A 23,394-nucleotide genomic window follows, 5' to 3' on the forward strand; every position below is an offset into this window, starting at 1 on the left:
TGGTGTCTTGAGATATTCAGCCCTTTCCATAGGCAGAGAGTTTTGGAGGGTTGTGAGAAATGTTGATTCTAGATTTGAGTAAGGCTTGACTGTAATAATCATGCAAAGTAGACAGGAAAAGTGCTATGGGTAATGGTATGCAAAACACAATGAAGAAACTGAAGGAGCTGTCTGATTTGCAATACAACAGGGAATATATTAAAGGATTCTTTTTCATTTTACTGCTGTGGAACACAGCTTAGGTGTTCTGTGTAGGTATAGTTTGTATTCCAAATAAGTTTAAAAAATGTTTACACTGGAATGGATTTGTTTGAACAGAATAGTTCATTGGAACGATTCACTGGTAACAAAACTGAAAAATAGTTGAAATAGACTTTTATTAAACTTGAGAGAACTAATCCACATTTCATTCCTTATGATTATAAGGAATCATAATCAACCAGGTTGGAAGAGACCTCTAAGATCATCCAGTCCAACCTAGCACCCAGCCCAACTAGACCATGGCACTAAGTGCCTCATCCAGGCTTTGCTTCAACACCTCCAGGGATGGTGACTCCACCACCTCCCTGGGCAGCCCATTCCAATGCCAATCACTCTCTCTGCCAACAACTTCCTCCTAACATCCAGCCTAGACCTCCCCCAGCACAACTTGAGACAGTATCCTCTTGTTCTCTTGCTGGTTGCTTGGCAGGAGAGACCAACCCCTACCTGGCTACAACCTCCCTATAGGTAGCTGTAGACAGCAATGAGGTTCCCCTGAGCCTCCTCTTCTCCAGGCTAAACAACCCCAGTTCCCTCAACCTCTCCTCATAGCGTTTGTGTTCCAGGCCTTTTGTTGTTGAAACCCTCTTTAAGAGAGAGACAAACACCCCCCCACATGCTCATGGCAAGTGTGTAGAATGACCTTGCACTCCAAATTCATGCCCAAATGGTAAAAATGACCCAAGATTGTAGGAGTAAAAGAGACTGACTCCCACCTGGCTACAACCTCCCTTCAAGTAGCTGTAGACAGCAATGAGATCAAAATACATTTGCATGGGTTGTGGCAACTTTTGTGGTAGAAATAAGGTGAAAAAGAGGCTAAACCCAAAGAATTATTCTTAAAAAGACACTAGGAATTTAAACCTATAAACCCTATTGGAGTTATGTGGTAGGAATTGAGCTGACAGAAAATTTTCATTGCCCTATTGAAGTAATTCTGTATCTATGGTGGAGAACCAAAGCTTTGTATTTTCAGATTGCATTCCTATATTAAAAAACAATAATTCTGAATGGGAGTCTGTGATCACGGATTCACAGAAATGCAGGCTACATGCTACTGCTCTCTTACCCACTCAGGGGTCTGGTGTAATGCCCAGTTCTGAAGATGGCAGCTGTGCTGAGTCAGTACTGAACAGGAGGTGAAGTGATAGACCCCAGTGCCATTCTAAGGCACATAGACTGTTCAGAAGAAATGGTGCAGAACTTTCAATCCATGAATTTACATGCAAGAAAGCATCCTTCCCTATTTTCACCCTTCTGCTCAGCTCATCAGCCCCAGGATTGTATGGAGATGGAGGGAGATCTGTGAGCTGTGCCAGCCTGCACACAGCATGTGGAGAGATCTGCTTGCCATGTGTATGGAGTTTTGCCCCACCTATAGTAACAGTATGTTGGACTTCTATATACATGTGTATACTTGCCTGTAAGGTGTCAAAAAGCCTGTGAAAACACTTCAGCTTGCTAAAAACAGTATTGCTCTGGCTTGTTCTTTGAAATGGATTTCTGTATCTATTTCTTCTGGGAACCTACTGCTGGAAAACAATTAAGTGTTTAAGATGAAAACCAGAGGAACTCACACCCAGACTCTCTTGTTACAGAGAGTTCATAACTGCTGTGAGATGCTTCTTTTTCTTCCATGACACTTTTTTAAGTGAGATGGATACCATAAAGGTTGACATTTAGCAGTATAATATTTGCTAAATGACTAGTGGGTATCCTCCTTGTTCTCTTAATTTTTAGGTGCTGATAACTCCTAGCAAATTCTCCTTTTGTAGGAATAATAATGTACATTTTAGTGTTCTAAGGGGATATGAGTTGTAGGATTACATGCAATTACATATAGAATCATAGAATCAAACAGGTTGGAAGAGGCCTCCAAGATCATCCAGTCCAACCTACCACCCAGCCCTATCCGACCAACATGGCACCAAGTGCCTCAACCAGTCTTTTTTTTGAACACCTCCTAAGTCAAGGAAGAGAATCTTGGTTTGTTTTCTTCCCAAGAAACTCACATTTTTTGTATCACTTGAGATCAGACCTCAGCTGCTACTTCTTTCCAGAATAACATCTCTATATTCTGTAGCCCAATAAGTTTTGCACAGGATTTTCTTAACATAAAACTAACAGCTGCATTTCAGATGCTGTACCCCCACAAGACCTTTGGACCTCAGGCTCTACAGATTTTTGCAACAATGGTCTTTGAAAAATCCATTTTACTAGAAGAAGTGATTGAAAGTTTGTCTGTTGTCAGCCTGACTTGGTGCATTTATTCTTTTGGCTACTTCTGATATCATTCTATGTTTTTATTCCATTTGGATCCATCCTCATCACTGTTTTTCCATAGAGTTCTCCAGATCCTTGATGTATTAATTCCCTCATATACTGTGCAATATATACATACACACACATATAATAAAAGTGATATTTGGCTTGCTCAAAAATTAAGTAAAAGTGAAATATATCAATATATTTCATCCTGGTTATGCTTCTAGCTTGTGGAATGAATTATTTATATGATTAATGCAGGATTTTTTCTGTTTGTGCCATATTAGTGATTAGATTTCTTAACAGCATTCATCTTTATTTGCCAAAATGTCTTCTGAGCTTCTGTCTCAAAGGAAGGACTATAAATTTTTTAATGTTATCCTTTCTACTTAATTGTCCCTATTCAGAGAAGCAAAATGGTAGAGTTTTATTTTATTCATTGGATAAGTTGCCAGTGTTTCTAGAACAGGGTTATGTGCAAAATTACCATTCTATTTCTATGAATTCTCATACATTCAGGTTTTGTTTTCTGTTTGTGCCAATTAAAATCAAGTACCTGAATATTCTAAAAAGAAAATGCTAAGGAGTCTGGAGAAAATAAAATAGGTGATTTAGAATGATACTGATACTTTCTTTTTTGAGAGGGTGAAATTAGAGGGGAAAAAAAGTTAAAAAACGTAACACTGGAAGCAGCATTTACTTAGTCATATCCTAACTAATATTAAGAATGAAGAAATTCTAGGCCTTGCCAGGCTGGATGGGTGGGCAGAGGCCAATGGGATGAGATTTAACAAGGCCAAGTGCAGGGTTCTGCACTTTGGCCACAACAACCCCAAGCAGCACTATAGGTTGGGGATAGAGTGGCTGGAGAGCAGCCAGGAAGAAAGAGACCTGGGGGTACTGGTAGACAGTATCTGAAGATGAGCCAACAGTGTGCCCAGGTGGCCAGGAGAGCCAATGGCATCCTGGCCTGGATCAGGAACAGTGTGGCCAGTAGGACAAAGGAGGTTATTCTGCCCCTGTACTCAGCACTGGTCAGGTCACACCTTGAATCCTGCATCCAGTTCTGGGCTCCTTAATTCAAGAGAGATGTTGAGATACTGGAACGTGTTCAGAGAAGGGTAACAAGGCTGGTGAGGGGCCTGGAACACAGCCCTGTGAGGAGAGGCTGAGGGAGCTGGGGGTGTGCAGCCTGGAGAAGAGGAGGCTCAGGGGTGACCTCATTGCTGTCTGCAACTACCTGAAGGGAGGCTGAAGCCAGGTGGAGGTTGGTCTCTTCTGCCAGGCAACCAGCAACAGAACAAGGGGACACAGTCTCAAGTTGTGCTGGGGAAGTCTAGGCTGGATGTTAGGGGGAAGTTTTTCACAGAGAGAGTGATTGGCATTGGAATGGGCTGCCCAGGGAGGTGGTGGAGTCACCGTCCCTGGAGGTGTTTGAGAAAAGCCTGGCTGAGGCACTTAGTGCCATGATCTGGTTGCCTGGCTAGGGCTGGGTGCTAGGTTGGAGTGGATGATCTTGGAGGTCTCTTCCAACCTGGTTGATTCTATGATTATATAATTCAGCGTTTTAGTGTCTGTCTGCGACACAACCCTTATAAACTTCAACATCTTCACAATATAGTACCAGTAATACTACGTGTAGCAGCTGAAGTAGAAGGAGGTTTGGTTTTTTTGTTGGGGGTGGGTTTGGTGTTTGGTTTTTGTTTGTTTAAATTGAGAATCCTTAACTAAATTAGAGGTTGAGCTGTTTTTACAAAGGCTATTATAACCTAGGCTTTCCAATATCTGTTATTACAGCTAAGAAGGTTCTATGTTTTGAAAATGATTCATGTTTCCATGGATCTTGCAATGATGTTTGATAATAGCTTGAAAATATACCTGCTGGGACAGAAAACTAGACCTGTGCTTACTCCTGTGTAGACCTACAGGTGACTTTGCTTGTAGGATTTTATGTTATCTTTTTAAACCAGAATTTTTCTATCTACTTTAGGATCCTCTGGTGCCTCTTGCATAAATATGTAATTAGATATTTATCTGTCATGTAAAAAATCAAGGAAGTTAATGTGTTTTTTTTTTTTGTCATTATCCACTCAGGCATAATATGGATCAGCAACTCCACATGTCTCACATGAGTCGTGAGAGGCAATGGTCATGGACCTCCTACTTTTCCTATGAGCACTGTCTGAAGGACACATTGAGGAGAAGGAAACTTCAGACAGGACAGCTTTAATCTTCTCAGGCCTCACATCACATGGGAAAACCTTCAGCACCAGGTGAGTCTAACTATCAGAGAGATATATCACAATTAGGAAGCTGAGAACAAATGCAACTGTTTCCTGGTCAGTGAAGCATGAGATTAAAGGCTGATGTCCCAGTGTGAGAATCCAGTTAGCAAGAGACTTGTGTTTATAGCGCAGAAGTAAAATGCTACTATTTATGTTGTGTCTTCTAGCACAGCATGGTTGCTTTCCATGTAAATTACAGAAGAATTTATTATGAGTAATTAAATACATATCCAGAATAACAATATGCTGTGTTATAAAGACATGCAGTATAGAAGTGGTACTTTCTCTTCCACTTCACGTTTTCCTCACTGAACAATACACAAAGACCTCAAGTGGTGTATGTTATCATGGATACTGACTGTAGATTTGTAACTTCTGGTAAATTTGGTGATAAGCTGACTCAGTAGTTCCACAGTGTAAAGAGGCAGAAAATAGAAAAATCAATTTATATGAAGAATAAAGGGTACAAGAAACATGTGCTTGAGAAATGCTTGCAGTAGCAGGCTGCTGCATTTTGTGATGGTAACCAGTTCTCAACAGTCTCATAGTGCTTTGGACACATGTGCAATATATTTCCTATAACTAAGAGAACTAAAGGAGAAATTGTACTGTTTCTTTGTGGTACGTTCCTTGAGGAATAAAACTAAGAAGCTGAAAAGCTGCTTTATAAGTGAGATGAGGTCCTGTTAAAGACTCAAGAGATTTTGGTGGAGGAAAGACTTGAAGGTTATGGGCTAATTTAGATAGAGATTTATTGCACAGGTCATTTATTTGGGTGACTGGGATTTTACAAAAGGAGTCTAGGGAAATGTGTTAATATCTTTCAAGTGGCTAAATGTGTATGGTTTTACGATTGTTCTTGCTTTATTGGGTAATGCACCTTTCTGATTTCCTCTTGGCAACTCCCCAGAATGAATTTATAGCTTATTAGGATTGTGCCTAAGCTGTGCAGGTCAGTATATGAACTGTGTGTCTATTGCCTGCATGTAATAATAAATCATAACAGAAGAGGAGGTCTGTGTTGTTAGTTGTAAGGATTAGAGACTCCGTTTTGGGCGACCAAGAAATACAGCTCATGGATGACAGCTGGATTCACTGATTTATTCCATCTTAGTAGAAACATGGGGCATATATTATGTGATATGTGTGCAAAGAGAGGGGAAAACAGAGGACATAGAATGGCCTTTCAAACAGTTTAGAGAACGTGCATTTATATGCACTTCTATGTAGTCCATAAAGTTGACATAAACACACACATAAAAGAAAATACAGGTCTCACGTGGTTGATGTTAAGTTCTGCACGCTTCATAAACCCTACTGAATAACTGTTCTTATTTTGAGCCCAACACCTTAGTAAATGTAATTACAGAGCTCTTAAATCCACATTCATTCGTGGTAATGTGAAAAGAGGTCTGTCTAAAACGAGCAAATAGATTCTACTAACGTGGGATATGTTTCCGTCGGCTAGGTTTGGTCTTGTGATTGCTTGATAGTTGCCTTTATTTTATAATCATATAATTAAAATGTTCCTAACTACTAGCTTACAAGAAGGGACTTTGAATGAAGCTGTTGAGAAATACTATAAGGCTTCATTGTATTTTGTTCTTGGCAACGCTTGCTTTGTTCTCATAAGCTGTCACTGCATGGCCACTTTCCTTTGTTGTAAGACTCTCTTCTCATCTTACCATGACATTTGTGCAGTCTATGCTATGGATTTAACTGCAGATGCTGCCAGAGGCTATTATTCTGGGGGAAATGTTGTTTTTTGGTTTGGTTTGGGTTTTTTAAGATCCAGTTCAGAAGGTGAAAACAGGAAAGTAAGAGTTAGTGATTGTAGTCTTTTTTGAGTTCAGCTTGGCCAGACTTCCTGGTTCTACAATGTGAAACAAGACTTCATTAGAAATTTGTATGTGGTTACTGTGACCTCTCCTGACATTGTTTGCTGTTTTCTAGTATTGCTGAAAATTTTTAGGAAGTATGAGAACCTCCTGAAAGTTTTCATAATGTCAGTACTATTCACCTCAGTACAGCTGGCCCTTTGAAGCTGCCTGAGACCAAGCTCCATTTCTTTTTCTTCTCTTGCTTTCCTAATGCAATTGCAATTCTTGCAATTAAGATGACAAAACTTTCTAGGGAGGATTTAAGATTTCATTATAAGTTTTACACTACTTTCACTCTTCCTGTTATAACTTGGGAAAACAGGCTCAATGGAAAAGATTGAGAAAGTGATTCAGATAAGGTGCAAGATGGGAACTAAATAGCACCATTTTGGCTCTGAACTCATGGAGGTCGTTGTTGACCCTTATAGAATGTCCCTTTTCTATACTGTTGGGTAGGTGGTGGAGTCACTGTCCCTGGAGGTGTTCAAGCAAAGCCTGGCTGAGGCACTTAGTGTCATGGTTGAGTTGAGTGGCCAGGGCTGGGTGCTAGGTTGGACTGGATGATCTTGGAGGTCTCTTCCAACTTGCTTGATTCTGATACTTACACTACTCACTGTGGCCTATGAAAAAACATAATACAGAGAGTCACTTGATTAGTTTTTAACCCTGTCTTGTCCTTCTTTATCCAAGTCCTGTCCTTTATCCCTTTTTAAGCTTTCAAAACTCTCCTGCTTAACCTTCAACTTCAGCATTTTAAATTTCCCATAGATAATTTCTTCTGGTAATTGATACACCAAACCCACGTTGTTTAATGTCTCTGATTATAAGCTACATGGATATGTCTATACAGAGAATTTCACTCTGCTCTCGTCAGACCCCACCTGGAGTACTGTGCACAGTTCTGCAGCCCCTAACACAAGAAGGACATTGAACTGTTAGAACGAGGCCAGAGGAGGGCCATGAAGATGATCAGAGGGTTGGAGCAGCTCTGCTATGAGAACATGATACAAGAGTTGGGGCTCTTCAGCCTGCGGAAGAGGCTTCCAGGAGACCTTATAGTGCCTTCCAGTATCTAAAAGGGGCCTACAGGAAGGCTGGGGGGAGGGACTATTGATAAGGTCTTGGAATGACAGGACATGGGGAAATGGGTTTAAACTGGAAGAGGGGAGATTCAAACTAGATGTTAGGAAATAATTCTTTCTAGTGAGGGTGGTGAGACACTGGCACAGGTTGCCTAGGGAGGTTGTGGATGCTCTCTCCCTGGAGATGTTCAAGGCCAGGTTAGATGAGACCTTGAGCAACCTGTTCTAGTGGGAGGTGTCCCTGCCTATGACATGGGGGTTGGAACTGGATGATCTTTGAGGTCCCTTCCAACCTAAACCATTCTATGATTCTAAGAGGAAGACAGATAAAAGACTGGGAGCTGAGCACAGAAGCACAGGGGACACAAGCTTTCTTGAGTTAATCACCTGAAGTATGGAAGTCTTTTTAATATATATATTTTTCCCCCCAGAGATTCAGTTTGTTCAGAATACCTAGTGATGTAATAGCTAGGGTGGAGTCCATTTGTAAAATATCCTAACATCTCTGCTATTTCTTGAGATGTAGAAAAAATAGTACATGATTAAATCCATATTCTCTCTTTTTACTAGAGAAAAATCATATATTAAACACATGATTAAGAAAATCTCCTGATAGGAGAGGAAGTCTGTCTTCTTCTGTGGATATAAAAGGTATACCTGAAGGGAGGCTGTAGCCAGGTAGAGGTTGGTCTCTTCTGCCATGCAACAGCAACAGAACAAGAGACACAGTCTGAAGTTGTGCTGGTGGAGGTCGAGGCTGGATGTTAGGAGGAAGTTGTTGCCAGAGAGAGCGATTGGCATTGGAATGGGCTGCCCAGGGAGGTGGTGGAGTCACTGTCCCTGGAGGTGTTCAAGAAAAGACTGGATGAGGCACTTAGTGCCATGGTCTGGTTCATTGTCTAGGGCTGGGTGCTAGGTTGGCCTGGATGATCTTGGAGGTCTCTTCCAACCTGGCTGACTCTATGATCTTTGTACACAATGTCTAGATCTCATGCTTGTTATTATAATAGACTTTGTTACAACAGAGACATGGAATACAACTTTCAGCAAAGGTTTATTTTACATGTACAAGGTTTGGTGCCTAAAGTGAGTGTTAAAGTAATGAAAAGTTTTATGTTCAGCTTTAACAATGGACAGCAATTAAAAAACCAAAACAAAACATTGCTTCATTCAGTCAGGAGTTTCATATTTAATATTATTTATGCTATGTAGGCAGAGTAAGAGATACAGAGATATCTATGAGTTCATAAAATCAACCAGGTTGGAAGAGACCTCCAAGATCATCCAGGCCAACCTAGCACCCAGCCCTAGCCAGTCAACTAGACCATGGCACTAACTGCCTCAGCCAGGCTTTGCTTCAACACCTCCAGGAACGGTGACTCCACCACCTCCCTGGGCAGCCCATTCCAATGCCAATCACTCTCTCTGGGAAGAACTTCCTCCTAACATCCAGCCTAGACCTACCACACCACAACTTGAGGCTGTGTCTCCTTGTTCTCTTGCTGGTTGCCTGGCAGAAGAGACCAACCTCCACCTGGCCACAGCCTCCCTTCAGGTACTTGTAGGCAGCAATGAGGTCACCCATGAGCCTCCTCTTCTGTAGGCTGCACACCCCCAGCTCCCTCAGCCTCTCCTCACAGGGCTGTGCTCCAGGTCCCTCACCAGCTTTGTTGCCCTTCTCTGGACATGTTGCAGTATCTCAACATTTCTCTTGAATTAAGGAGCCTAGAACTGGACACAGGACTTAAGGTATGGCCTGACCAGTGTTGAGTACAGGGGCAGAATAACCTCCCTTGTCCTACTGGCCACACTGTTCCTGATCCAGCCCAGATATCTATGATTTTCTTAGAATTTTGCTTCTTGGGTATTATTTATAGCAATGAATGTGACTTGAAGATTAGGAAGAAAAAAAAATGCAAACTGTCATTCTTAAAATATAAATTGTGAAGTTTCAGCTCATTACAGTTTCATTTTAACTTAGGGAAAGATTCCAAGCCCTGTCTTCTACCAGACCAGACCATATCAGCCTTTAAAAGTCCTTAACATTAAAACAACTTCTATAATTAGTAGCATAAGTAGTGTGATTTGCTATTCCCTGGAAGTCCACAGCAATTTCTTGTATTTATTGAGATATTTTACCACTTCTCTGTCCTCTAGCAAAAGTGTGCCTCTATTCAGCCTATTTGACATCTAAAGGATGTGGTATTGGACTGTTATAAATGAACCTTTGGCTTAAGGGGAGACATTAGGCAGACTGAGAAGGTCAGTTCTATTGAACCATCTGCTGCATGAATCGAGAGCTGCACTAGTGTAGATTTGAGTAGCTGGACTTGTGAAAACATTATTTATTAAAACTGAAATACAAATATTTTGTTTTATGGGGATTTTACATCTGGAAATGCACAGAACAGCAGGAAATCACCACGGTCACAGAGGCTGGTACCCAGTAAGTGTTAAAAATTCAATGCCTCCATCCTTTCTGTAATTTAGATTGCATTAAAATCCACAAGCATTTTACCACACATATCCACTACACTGCTCTCTACTGTGCTAGAAAAGCAGTCAGATGAGTACTTCTCAAATCTCACCAGAAATTATGTATTTTTATGAGTTTCTTCAGAATTTCAGTCACCCATAACAGACTAAAGCATGTTATCAAACTTGTTGTCAACTGAGTATGCAGCAATGCACAAAGCATGTATTTTAGATGCTGGGTTGTTGGGAGATTATGTAGGCTTACATGGACTAATATGAAAGTAAGCTCTTTCACATCTGTCCAGAAACTAACCGTATTTTAAAGTGACACTTCAATATTCTTGTACGTCCTAAGCACACACGCTAGCAGAGCCTGTCCTGCTGTTGCAGATACTTAAAAGGTATTGCTTCAATGACTGCAGCCACTGACTGCTGGAAAATCTGAAAAGAGGAGTGTAAAAAGAAATGAGAGTGTTCAGCCACAGTGGAAAACCAGCACAGGCTAGAATATGAGAAGTGTTCTATAAAAGACAGTAGAGGTTTAAAATGTTTCATGCCATTTTTCATGAACATATCACACTACAGATGTAAGCTGCAAAGACAAAAGGATCAAAGCCCAGCAAAAAGACAAGAAAGAAGAGTTCTAAATGTTGAGATCATGTGAGAGGCAAGTTGACTTTTACATCACAGGTTACATCAAAAGAAATCTTAAAATTTGTTGATAGATTTTTGTTTTGTTAAGAAGGTAAAAAGCTTCTTCAGATGAAGCTTTTGTTGCAATCCCATCTTTGACAAACAGGTATCATAGAATCCAGTCCAACTTATCAGCCCTAGCCAATCAACTAGACCATGGCAATAAGTGCCTCATCCAGCCTTTTCTTGAACACTTCCAGGGATGGTGACTCCACCACCTCCCTGGGCAGCCCATTCCAATGCCAGTCACTCTCTCTGGCAACAACTTCCTCCTAACATCCAGCCTAGACCTCCCGCACCACAACTTGAGACTGTGTCCCCTTGTTCTGTTGCTGGTTGCCTGGCAGAAGAGACCAACCCTCACCTGACTACAGCCTCCCTTCATGTATCACAGTATCACAGTATCACCAAGGTTGGAAGAGACCTCACAGATCATCAAGTCCAACCCTTTACCACAGTGCCCAAGGCTAGACCATGGCACCAAGTGCCACATCCAACCTTGCCTTGAACTGCCCCAGGGACGACGACTCCACCACCTCCCCAGGCAGCCCATTCCAGTGGCCAATGACTCTCTCAGTGAAGAACTTTCTCTTCACCTCGAGCCTAAATTTCCCCTGGCGCAGCCTGAGGCTGTGTCCTCTTGTTCTGGTTCTGGCCACCTGAGAGAAGAGAGCAACCTCCTCCTGGCCACAACCACCCCTCAGGTAGTTGTAGACAGCAATGTAGTTGTAGACAGCAATGAAGTCACCCCTGAGCTGCCTCCTCTTCAGGCTAAACACCCCCAGCTCCCTCAGCCTCTCCTCATAAGCCTTGTGCTCCAGGACACTCACCAGCTTTGTCATCCTGTCAGGTTTCCTGCTGATTTGGACTATAGCCTCTACTATTTAGCTGTTCTCTTTCTACAAACCTTGGTCTTCTATCATTCACTGGTTCATTGATGCTTATGTCATTAATCATTTGCAGATGCTCTTGTGGAAAGTTGCACAGTAGGATAAATCTTGAATGTGTTACTGTACAGTAGGGAATTTCATGCTTTGTTTTAAAAAACAAGTACTTCTCTATTAAAATGAAGATTTGATCCATGCTGTGTTAGGAACACTCATTTTATGATGATGGATGCTGAATGATATAATAGATAAAGAAGAATGTGAGTTATGGGTTATTATCAGCTTGCTCTTGATTCCCAGCCCCCCCTCATAATTTCTAGATGAGTCTCTCTTTGGCAGGCTCCCAGAACAGCAAGGGGTCACACCAGGCTGTTGGACATATGCTATTAAAACTGATTGTCCGTGGCAGTGTTCAGACAATTTATATATTCCCTAAAACTTATTTTGAAAGGTCTTTTTGTCCACCCTCTACCTCTAAAGCCTGTTTCAACAAGCAACATGAAGAGATTTTGATTTACTGCTACAAGTGATGGTTTTAAATGTGCTGGCACTTTCACAGCAGGATGAAAAATACACTCTTGTACTACACTTTTTCAACCCTACTTGGGATTTCGGGTACATAAAGCAGATTGTGCTTTTGCTGTTCTGAATGCTGACATTCCCAATGACATTGAGATCTGGATTCATATTTTTTTGTTTATTTTTGGGCTAAGCATCACTAAATACAAAGTGACTGTGGGTCAGAAATCTTTTAATAAGAATGAATAATTCTCTGAATGCCTCAAAAAAATATCTGTCATTCTGTGATTTCATTACAATCAAATAATCAGCAGTTCTACTCCTGACTGGCAGTATAAAATACTAATAACCTGGAGCTGGGTTTGTTTAGCCTGGAAAAGAGGAGGCTCAGGGCAGATCTCATTGATGTCTACAACTACCTGAAGGGACACTGTAGCCTAGTGGGGGGTGGCCTCTTCTCCCAGGCAACCAGCAACAGAACAAGGGGACACAGTCTCAAGTTGTGCTGGGGAAAGTACAGGCTGGATGTTAGGAGGAAGTTTTTGCCAGAGAGAGTGATTGGCATTGGAATGGGCTGCCCAGGGAGGCGGTGGAGTCTCCATCCCTGGAGGTGTTCAAGCAAAGCCTGGATGAGGCACTTAGTGCCATGGTCTAGTTGACTGGCTAGGGCTGGGTGCTAGGTTGGCCTGGATATCTTGGAGGTCTCTTCCAACCTGGTTGATTCTATGAATAGGTTTATTACAGTTTTGAGGATCTTACCCATCAGTTGTATTGTATAAAAAATCAGGTCAAAAATTTGGGGTAGGAAAATGCCAGAGCAGGTTTACAAATGTTTTGTGTTCATCAAGAGTAGAGATGTGGACATAAGTTACTACTGCCTATATATAAACATATTGCCATTAACCAGTCATGATACAATACTATCTCTTTAACCTTTTATTCACAAAGGAATAGTGCATGCAGCAATCACAAATTTAATCTCATTGAAAATGTTACAATCTAAAATAGATATTTTTTTAATGAATATTTCAATAAGATATTCTGGTTTATTTATGTGTGCAAGATTAATCATAGCATCAACCAGGTTGGAACAGACCTCCAAAGTCATCCAGTCCAACCTATATAACCTATTCATCCAGTCCATCTATCCAACCAAGATCATCCAGTCCAGCCCTATCCAGTCAACTAGACCATGGCACTAAGTGCCTCGGCCAGGCTTTGCTTGAACACCTCCGGGGACAGTGACTCCACCTGCCTGGGCAGCCCATTCCAATGGCAATCACTCTCTCTGGCAACAACTTCCTCCTAACATCCAGCCTAGACCTCCCCTGGCACAACTTGAGACTGTGTCCCCTTGTTCTGTTGCTGGTTGTCTGGCAGAAGAGACCAACCCCCACCTGGCTACAGCCTCCCTTCATGTAGTTGTAGACAGCAATGAGGTCAGCCCTGAGCCTCCTCTTTCCCAGGATAAAGAATCCCAGCTCCCTCAGCCTCTCCTCACAGGGCTGTGCTCCAGGCCCCTCACCAGCTTTGTTGCCCTTCTCTGGACACGTTCCAGCATCTCAACATCTCTCTTGAATTGAGGAGCCCAGAACTCGGCACAGGACTCAAGGTGTGGCCTGAGCAGTGCTGAGTACAGGGAAGAATAACCTCCCTTGTCCTGCTGGCCGCTCTGTTCCTGACCCATGCCAGAATGCCGTTGGCTCTCCTGGACACCTGGGCACAGTATCTGCTCATCTTCAGCTTACTGCCTACCAGTGCCCCCAGGTCCCTTTCTTCCTGGCTGCTCTCCAGCCCCTCTGTCCCCAGCCTGTAGTGCTGCTTGAGGTTGGTTGTAACACTTGGCCTTGTTAAATCTCAACCCATTGGCCTCTGCCCACCCATCCAGCCTGCCAAGGTCTCTTTGCAGGGCTCTTTTACCCTCTCATAGATCCACACCTGCCTCTAGCTTGGTGTCATCTGCAAACTTACTGATGCTGGGCTCAATCCCCTGGTCCAGATAATCAATAAAGATATTGAACAGGATGTGTAAGGGCTGGCTCTTGGCACCTTGACTGGCATAATCATGACATGGAATGGGTGAACTCTGATTCTTGGAACCATCTACCTGTTTTACATGAGCTACATAGGCATAAATATGTAGCTAGATGTGCAATAAATAGCCTATGTGATGACAATGTAATACAGAGCTCCAGGTGGCCTCTCTAGACAAACAGTTTCCATATTAATACTTTGCTGCTATAAATGGAATGAAATGAGAAACCTTTTCTGTAGTAACAAAGACATTAATAGCTATTTTATTTTAAATTGCATACATGTGCAGTGAAATTGAAAGCTAGCTCTGATACTGCTCTGAAGTAAATGAGAATACAATTGTTATCACCAAAAGCAATGGGTAGTGTGTATTTAGATAACTTGAAGATTGCATTGCTCTGAATACCTAATTCTAGCTGCTTTGTGTACCTTTAGTTTTACAAAGGATTCACAGTCTGTTTGTAAACCATGAATATATCTAAATATACAAATTATAGCTTTTCCAATAAGCATGATCTAGCTTATCACAGCATGTCAGGGGTTGGAAGGGACCCAAGGAGATCATCGAGTCCAACCCCCCTGCCAGAGCAGGACCATACTATCTAACACAGATCACAGAGGAACACATCCAGACAGGCCTTGAAAGGCTCCAGAGAAGGAGACTCCACAACCTCTCTGGGAAGCCTATTCCAGTGCTCTGTGACCCTTATGGTAAAGAAGTTCCCCCTTGTGTTGAGGTGGAACCTCTTGTGCTGCAACTTACACCTATTGCTTGTTGTCCTATCACAGGGAGCAAGTGAGCAGAGCCTGTCCCCACCTCCTAGCCAGCCCTTAGATATTGATAAACATTTATCAGATCCCCTCTAAGTATTTTCTTTTCCAGACTAAGAAGTCCCAGGTCCCTCAGCCTCTCCTCATAAGCCCTGTCCTCCAGTCCCCTAATCATCCTTGTAGCCTCTCTCCAGCAGATCCCTGTCCCTCTTAAACTGGAGAGCCCAAAACTGAGCACGCTATTCAAGATGGGGTCAGAATCTTATATCAGAATCTATTTGCTCTGAGGTAGAACATATATATAATGGTTAACTACGATATTGTCAAGCTATTTTGAATCAATACTTTTATTTGGAGTCACACTTCCATTAGTAGTTTCTTGAATGCTAACCCAGCTTTTTGGCTTAAGAAGTGCATGCAGACCTTAAAGTTCCAAATGCCATTCTGAACAATTAATCTGTGCAAAACACGAGGTTTTCCTCTATAGGAGTACCATTGCAAGTTTAAAATTACTAGAAAACACTACTATAACAAGGTAATCAGGCAGACCTTGGTGAATCCTTGTTGAAATAGAGCACTGGAATACCTCATTTATTTCAGTTTTTGTATTCTAGCTGCATTTGCCTGCTGTAGGACAGTTATTGCTTTTTCTGTACAAAAGCCCACACCAGGCAAGATTTACATCTGGAATGCCAAGTAGAAATGAGTTACAGTAAAACACAGAGTGTGTGTGTGTGGGGGAACCCACAACACAAAATCTCTCTCCTAACAGAAATATGGCACCTTATAGATGTGCAGTGCATGCTTTCTTGCAAGTCACTGGCTGTTGTTAGAGAGTAAAGATTAGAGATATGTAATGCTTCCCATCCCTAATCTCTCTCCTCACAAAAGTCAGTGTCTCAGCAGCACCCTCAGCACATTCTATCACTGCAGTGGGCAATATTTCCTTTCCTTGCCTCTCATGCCTTGATGAATTTTAATTCTACAGTTGTAGCCTGTCTCTTTAAAGCAAATATGTCAGATTCTGTCTTCCTCTGCAGAAATACTCAGAACTGGGATGTGAGCTTCAACTATTTCTGTATTCTGGCAAGAAGCACTCATATGGTCCAACATGTCTGTTTGGTAGCTTCCATGCTTTGAATAGTGATTCAAACAAAATGATAAATCAGAGAAACTGAGACATAAATCCAAGACACTTGCAAAGTTTGTGCTCTGAATGTTACTTAATTATTACTTAGAGGTAGCCTGAAGGCAAAGATATAATTGGTGAACGGTAGTACTCATCCTTGACCACTGCATGTATCAACTCTCTGCCTGGGTGGCAGTTTTAAGCAGGATTCTGCTTGGACAGCTCAGTAGGTTTGTCATTGTTCTGCCCTTTGGTTATTTAATCCAGAGATGCTATATATAGATTGTGCATTCAGAACTACACCAGATGCACAGAGCAGAAAAACAGAATTGCTAAACACTTTTCTTTTATGAGGCACTTTTCACTTCCCAGAGTTTGATGACATTCTGGGAGAATGGAATATCTTTTGATGGTAATTCAGAGATTGTTGTGTATTTGGGTAGGTATTAATCCAAATTCAAGGTTGGTTTGTTTGTTGGGTTTTGCCTTTTTTTTTCCCCAGGATCACTCTGTTGCACCATCCAAAAATACTTAGGCTTCAGATTTGACTTCAGAACATGGTGACCAAGGTTCATTTCTTACCTTTCACTCAATTCAGAAGTGATGGCCTCACCCCTTTAAAATGCACAGAAAACTACAGAATTAAGCAGCAAATACTGGTTGTGTGGTAGTATGCTGGCTTTACAGGAATAAAAACAACCATCTGTATAGAATTAAAAATATTAAACTACACTTTTATCTATAGAGTGAAACTCTTGAAGGATGTGTGCTTATTACTCATCAAAAGTGTGCCTTTGTCTGCCAGTGTGAAATTGGTTTAAATGCCCTCTCTCTTTACTTACCAACCTCTCCCCCCACCCCAAGATTTCTGTAAATAAGATTATTATCATGTATATTATTAGGAATTAGTTGGTTTGCATTTAAAGATCCTGTGTTTGAGAGTATTTCATGACAGTGATAGAAATGTTCATGCTTTATTGAAAATTAATAGCAGAAGTATGCAATTTATTTCACCATAATCCTTTATTCAAAACAAAGATAGGGAAAATCTAGTCATCTGCTTAACTGTCACTTCAGTTGCTTTTCTTCAGAGTCTTTTAATAGATACTTCTGATCTATATCATACATTATACCTGTGTATATATATATATGTGTGTCTGTGTGTAGATATATAAAGATGTCAGCAGGACTAGGGGAGGGATTACTCCTCTCTACTGAGTACTGGTGAGGCCACACCTTCAGTACTGTGTTCAGTTTTGTGGCCCTCACTACAGGAAGGACATTGATGTGCTGAAGTGTGTCCAAAGAAGTGCAGCAAAAGCTGGTGAGGGGTCTAAAGCAGGCCACACCTTGAGTACTGTGTCCAATTCCAGAGAGATGTTGAGGTGCTGGAACTTGTCCAGAGAAGGGCAACAAAGCTGGTGAGGGGCCTGGAACACAGCCATGTGAGGAGAGGCTGAGGGAGTTGGGGGTGTTTAGCCTAGAGGAGGCTCAGGGCAGACCTCATTGCTGTCTACACCTACCTGAAGGGAGGCTGTAGCCAGATGTGGGTTGGGCTCTTCTGCCGGGCAACCAGTAATAGAACAAGGGGACACAGTCTCAAGTTGTGGGGTGAGAAGTCTAGGCTGGATGTTAGGAGGAAGTTGTTGGCAGAGAGAGTGATTGGCATTGGAATGGGCTGCCCAGGGAGGTGGTGCAGGCACCGTCCCTGGGGGTCTTCAAGAAAAGCCTGGATGAGGCACTTAGTGCCATGGTCTAGTTGATTTGGATAGGGCTGGGTGCTAGGTGGGACTGAATGACCTTGGAGGTCTCTTCCAACCTGGTTGATTCTATGATTCAAGTCCTATGAAAAGTGACTAAGTGAAGTTACTTAGCCTGGTGAAAAAGGAGCCTGAGAAGAGACCTTCTCGCTCTCCACAACTACCTGAAAGGAGGTTGTAGTGATGTGGATGTTGGTCTCTTCTCCCAGGTAACATGAGATAGGATGAGAGGAAATGTCTTGAAGTTGTGCCAGGGAAGGTTTAGATTGGATATTAGGAAAAAGGTTGTCACATTCTGAAACAGTCTGCTCAGGAGAGTGGTTGAGTCACCATCCCCGACTTAAAAGAGGTGTAGATGTGATGCTTAGGGCATGGTTTAGAGGTGGACTCAGCTGTGCTAGGTTAACAGCTGTACTCAGTCTTAAATCCTCTTCCAACCTAAAGGATTCTATGGTTCTTCAAAGTGAGAACAGTTCATAGTTCAACATGTCTTAGCCTGAAAATACTCTACAGGGTATGATGGATGCATAAGACACCTGGAAGGGTCAGCTAGTTGATAGCTGAGCTGATGCATAGCTGATTTTGATTTTTTTAAATCAGAATCCTTCCTTTGTGTCACTTCTCTGGATGATTTTTTTTTCCAATGGAAATTGTTTTGCAGCTTGTGTGAAATGTGTGTGATTTTTGTTTTGATTTGTGTCCTAAGAAGATGATCTAGCATAGTGACTGTGAAAACTGACTTCACCTGATGGTTTGTATGGTCCTTTTGTCAAGATCAAAGAACTATGAAAGGCAAAACCTCAGGCAACTAGACATGGAGGTCTTTTTAGGTTGCCTTTGAGAGATGAAGTGGATGAGTTTGATCTTTGTAATGTAGTGTCTGTTCCATAAGTAAATAAAATCCTCTTATCCACAGATGTTTGTATAGACACTTTGCTCCAAAGCCATATTCATGTATGAAACCCCAAGAATGTATTTTCTAGCTTGGCAGACAGATGTGTGGATGCTGACAAAGAAATGCTGGTCCTACATTTCAGTAACCTGTGTGCCTTCTTCAATGTTATGCCTTGTAATGTTTTCATAGAGCTACCAGGGTGCCTGTTAGTAAAATGTGGGTAAATAGAAGATTCAGCAGGACAGGAACATTTCTATGTTGTTACAGCTAAATAATAAAATCTGCCTTAGAATTACTGCTTTCCAGCAACAATAATTCTAACAAAGACATAAAAGTACTTTTGAGCAGCTTATACATGAATAGAAAGGAATAATCACTGGTTGACATGTTACTAGGATTAGGGTTTTTTAAAGAAATTCCTCTGCTTCCTTATATTTAGTCTAAATTTGGAACTTACTGAAAGCCACATAGAAGTGGTGTATGCACTAATCCTATTATTCATTAATAGGATTAATGAACGTACCTCTTGTAAAAAGCTTTCAAAACATGCACTCTGTGTCACATTTCACATTTCATGTGACTTGGTTGTTAGACAATCCACATATATGTAAGAACATTCTCATACAGATGTTGAGCTATTGGAATGTGTCCAGAGAAAGCTGGGGAGAGGCCTGGAGCACAGCCCTGTGAGGAGAGGCTGAGGGAACTGGGATTCTTTATCCTGGAGAAGAGGAGGCTCAGGGGTGACCTCACTGCTGTCTACAACTACCTGAAGGGAGGCTGTAGCCAGGTGGGGGTTGGTCTCTTCTGCCAGGCAACCAGCAACAGAACAAGAGGACACAGTCTCAAGTTGTGCCAGGAGAGGTCTAGGCTAGTTCTCAGGAGGAAGTTGTTGGCAAAGAGAGAGATTGGCATTGGAATGGGCTGCCCAGGGAGGTGGTGGAGTCACTGTCCCTGGAAGTGTTCAAGAAAAGCCTGGCTGAGGCACTTAGTGCCACATTCTAGTTGACTGGATAAGGCTGCACTGGATGGTCTTGGTTGGATAGGTTGGACTGAATGATCTTGGTAGTTTCTTCCAACCTGGTTGATTCTATGATAACTATGTCAGGCTCTTCAGGGGTCTGAGTTTTGCTCTGTATTTATCACTAGTAAACATTGTTCCTATACTTAGGGCCATTCCACCAATAGCGAAAGAGTGTTGGTGCTTTTTATGATTATTAGTTCTGTTTAGACAAGACATCTCAAATGACAGAATTGAAGTCATCCTTAAAAAAAAAAGGAAAATATTCACTGATCTGTCACTTCAAAAACAAATACATGAAGTAATGCATTTAGAAGTTCAAAAGAAACTAGAACTGCATTACTAAACCTGCAAATAACTTTCTTAGCTCATGGTGTCCTGTCTGTTGTTTTCTCCTACACTGAGCAGATACTGATGTGAAAGACATCATGCATCTCAGTTTAAAGATCCAAAGTCATCTTCTAGGCAAGTACACTTTCAGAAAGGTCTCTGGTGTTTCTGCAGAACTGAAGTTTTACAAAGGCAGGTTTTCCTTTTGATTTCAACACAAGAGCCTGATAGGATTACTTATGAAAAAACCTCAAGACCTAGCAATAAAAAGGGAACAAGAGACTCTTTAATATCATCATGCATTTCTCTTGCTGATATGTATTTTAAGTTCACTTCATTGTCTTAGGAGGTGAGGTTCTTATGTCTGTCATTCTGTGCCTGAAAGCAGTTTTCAAGCCGGGTTATAGCTTAATTGGTGAGTTTGAGTTGTTTGGCACTTGATTTCTCTTTCTTTATTAGTTTTTAATTTTTAAACATAGTTTCTTTTTCTCCAGAATGACACTTGAGTCTTATCCATACATCTATGCTACACAACAAAACAGAGAGAGAGTAAATGAAACTCTTATGATGTCTAGTGAAAAAAAGATAATGGCAGTATTATCACAGTATCATCAGGGTTGGAAGAGACCTCACAGATCATCAAGTCCAACCCTTTACCACAGAGCTCAAGGCTAGACCATGGCACCAAGTGCCACGTCCAATCCTGCCTTGAACAGCTCCAGGGACGGCGACTCCACCACCTCCCCGGGCAGCCCATTCCAGTGTCCAATGACTCTCTCAGTGAAGAACTTTCTCCTCACCTCCAGCCTAAATCTCCCCTGGCGCAGCCTGAGGCTGTGTCCTCTCGTTCTGGTGCTGGCCACCTGAGAGAAGAGAGCAACCTCCTCCTGGCCACAACCACCCCTCAGGTAGTTGTAGACAGCAATGAGGTCCCCCCTGAGCCTCCTCTTCTCCAGGCTAACCAATCCCAGCTCCCTCAGCCTCTCCTCGTAGGGCTGTGCTCAAGGCCTCTCCCCAGCCTCGTCGCCCTTCTCTGGACATGCCCCATCCAGTCAAAAAAAAAAACCCTGTGTGACAAATATTATGCTTTTTTTTTTTCAAATAAGTGCATTCTCAAAGATTTTTTATTACTTCTTTCTCCAATAGATATTTTGCTGAAATTTTACTCATCTAATTTCTTTTCAAACTACTAAAAAGAGTCAAGTGCCTCTTTAAAATAGGGATGAACCAAAGTTCTCTCATAATGAGCCTTGAATAATCTTTAGTTCCCTCTTTTACAGAACTTATTTTTAATAATGACATTTAAGAAGGGGTTCACTTGTGCCAATTGTAATGACTGCTCAATAGATAAGATGTCAGATTTGCAAACAGAATCTCTTTAGTGAAGGAAGAAAAAGGTGCTTCTGAGTACAAAGGCACTATCCTTTTTTGTCTTGCCATATATAACTGGCCCCCGAGTTTGGGAGGGACATTGAGATGCCTGAGCATGTCCAGAGAAGGGCGACGAGGCTGGGGAGAGGCCTTGAGCACAGCCCTACGAGGAGAGGCTGAGGGAGCTGGGATTGGTTAGCCTGGAGAAGAGGAGGCTCAGGGGTGACCTTATTGCTGTCTACAACTACCTGAGGGGTGGTTGTGGCCAGGAGGAGGTTGCTCTCTTCTCTCAGGTGGCCAGCACCAGAACGAGAGGACACAGCCTCAGGCTGCACCAGGGGAGATTTAGGCTGGAGGTGAGGAGAAAGTTCTTCCCTGAGAGAGTCATTGGACACTGGAATGGGCTGCCCGGGGAGGTGGTGGAGTCGCCGTCCCTGGAGCTGTTCAAGGCAGGATTGGACGTGGCACTTGGTGCCATGGTCTGGCCTTGAGCTCTGTGGTAAAGGGTTGGACTTGATCTTGTTGATACTGTGATACTTAGTGCCATGGTCCAGTTCATAGAATCACAGAATCAGCCAGTTGGAAGAGATCTCCAGGATCATACAGTCCAACCTAGCACCCTGTCCAATCAACTAGGCTATGGCACTGTTTCATCCAGTCTTTTTTTGAACTCCTCCAAGGATGGTGACTCCACCACCTCCCTGGGCAGTCCATTCCAATGCCAATCATTCTCTCTGCCAACAACTTCCTCCTAACATCCAGCCTAGACCTCCCCTGGCACAACTTGAGACTGTGTCCCCTTCTTCTGTCGCTGGTTGCCTGGCAGAGATCACCTCTGAGCCTCCTCTTCTGCAGGCTGCACACCCCCAGCTCCCTCAGCCACTCATCAAAGAAGCACTTGACTCTCTTTTGTCGTTTTAAGAGCAATAAGATGAGTAAAATTTCAGCAAAATATCTATTGGAGAAAGAATTGTTTTAAAAATCTTTAAGAATGCATTTACTATGCATATTTGTCACAGCTTTTTGACTGGATAAGGCACTTAATGCCATGGTCTAGTTGGGCTGGGTGCTAGGTTTGACTAGATGATCTTGCAGGTCTCTTCCAACCTGGTTGATTCTGTGAATTTAGTATATTCAAATTAATCTGTTTTCATCTGTTTCCATCTGTTTATGCTAGAAATGTATTCAAAGTGGAAATAGACATTTCAACTGCCTAAATACTGTTCTTCCCAAGATTTCCTTCAGGCTTCGTCAGCATTAGGTGATAAAATCTAGCTTGGTTTTTTACTGCTTAAGGTTGGAGTTGCTACAAACATTTTTATCTGCAGCACAATGCTATAATCTCTTCTTTATTACAACTCATCAGATTCCTTGGACCCTGGGTATACAAATGCATACAATGCCTAGCCCTGGCTCTTTGTTCAGGTTAGCTTTAGAAAGGGTTATAAGTTGGATAACACAAAAGACTTTTTTCTGTGTGTGGGTCTTCTGGTTGTGACAAGTGCAGTTGTCTGCTTTAGCTGTTACTGAAACAAAGACCAGTGTAATCAATGTGCTTCAATGCAGTTATCCAGATGGAGAAGATAGGAAACCAAATGTTTTTGTAGACATGGGATGGAATTAAGGGTCTGAGGTACAAGGCAGGTTATTTTTTCCTTAGACTTAAGACTGGTCATGCCACACATTGAGTACTGTGTCCAGTTCTGGGCTCCTCAATTCAAGAGAGATATTGAGGT

At 42.1% G+C, this 23,394-nt stretch overlaps 1 protein-coding gene and 1 long non-coding RNA gene across 8 annotated transcripts in view; one reads left to right on the top strand and one right to left on the bottom strand.

The window, feature by feature from the left end:
• LOC135186174 (uncharacterized) overlaps positions 1–23,394 on the top strand; it is a 250,372-nt gene that overhangs the window by 62,197 nt on the left and 164,781 nt on the right. For both annotated transcript variants that reach the window (XR_010306749.1, XR_010306751.1), the window contains exon 2: positions 4,621–4,799. This is a non-coding gene — a long non-coding RNA (uncharacterized LOC135186174). The remainder of the gene's footprint in view (positions 1–4,620; positions 4,800–23,394) is intronic.
• B3GALT1 (beta-1,3-galactosyltransferase 1) overlaps positions 1–23,394 on the bottom strand; it is a 232,434-nt gene that overhangs the window by 41,491 nt on the left and 167,549 nt on the right. Inside the window, exon 1 of one of the 6 annotated variants that reach the window (XM_064163665.1) lies at positions 10,562–10,643. The exons of the other annotated variants lie outside the window; for them this stretch is intronic. The gene's annotated coding sequence lies outside the window, so the exon portion shown is untranslated. Of the gene's footprint in view, positions 1–10,561; positions 10,644–23,394 lie in introns of those variants that run through there. 6 annotated transcript variants of the gene reach the window in all.

Source organism: Pogoniulus pusillus, chromosome 2 (assembly GCF_015220805.1).
Source record: "Pogoniulus pusillus isolate bPogPus1 chromosome 2, bPogPus1.pri, whole genome shotgun sequence".
NCBI classification, from domain to species: domain Eukaryota; kingdom Metazoa; phylum Chordata; class Aves; order Piciformes; family Lybiidae; genus Pogoniulus; species Pogoniulus pusillus.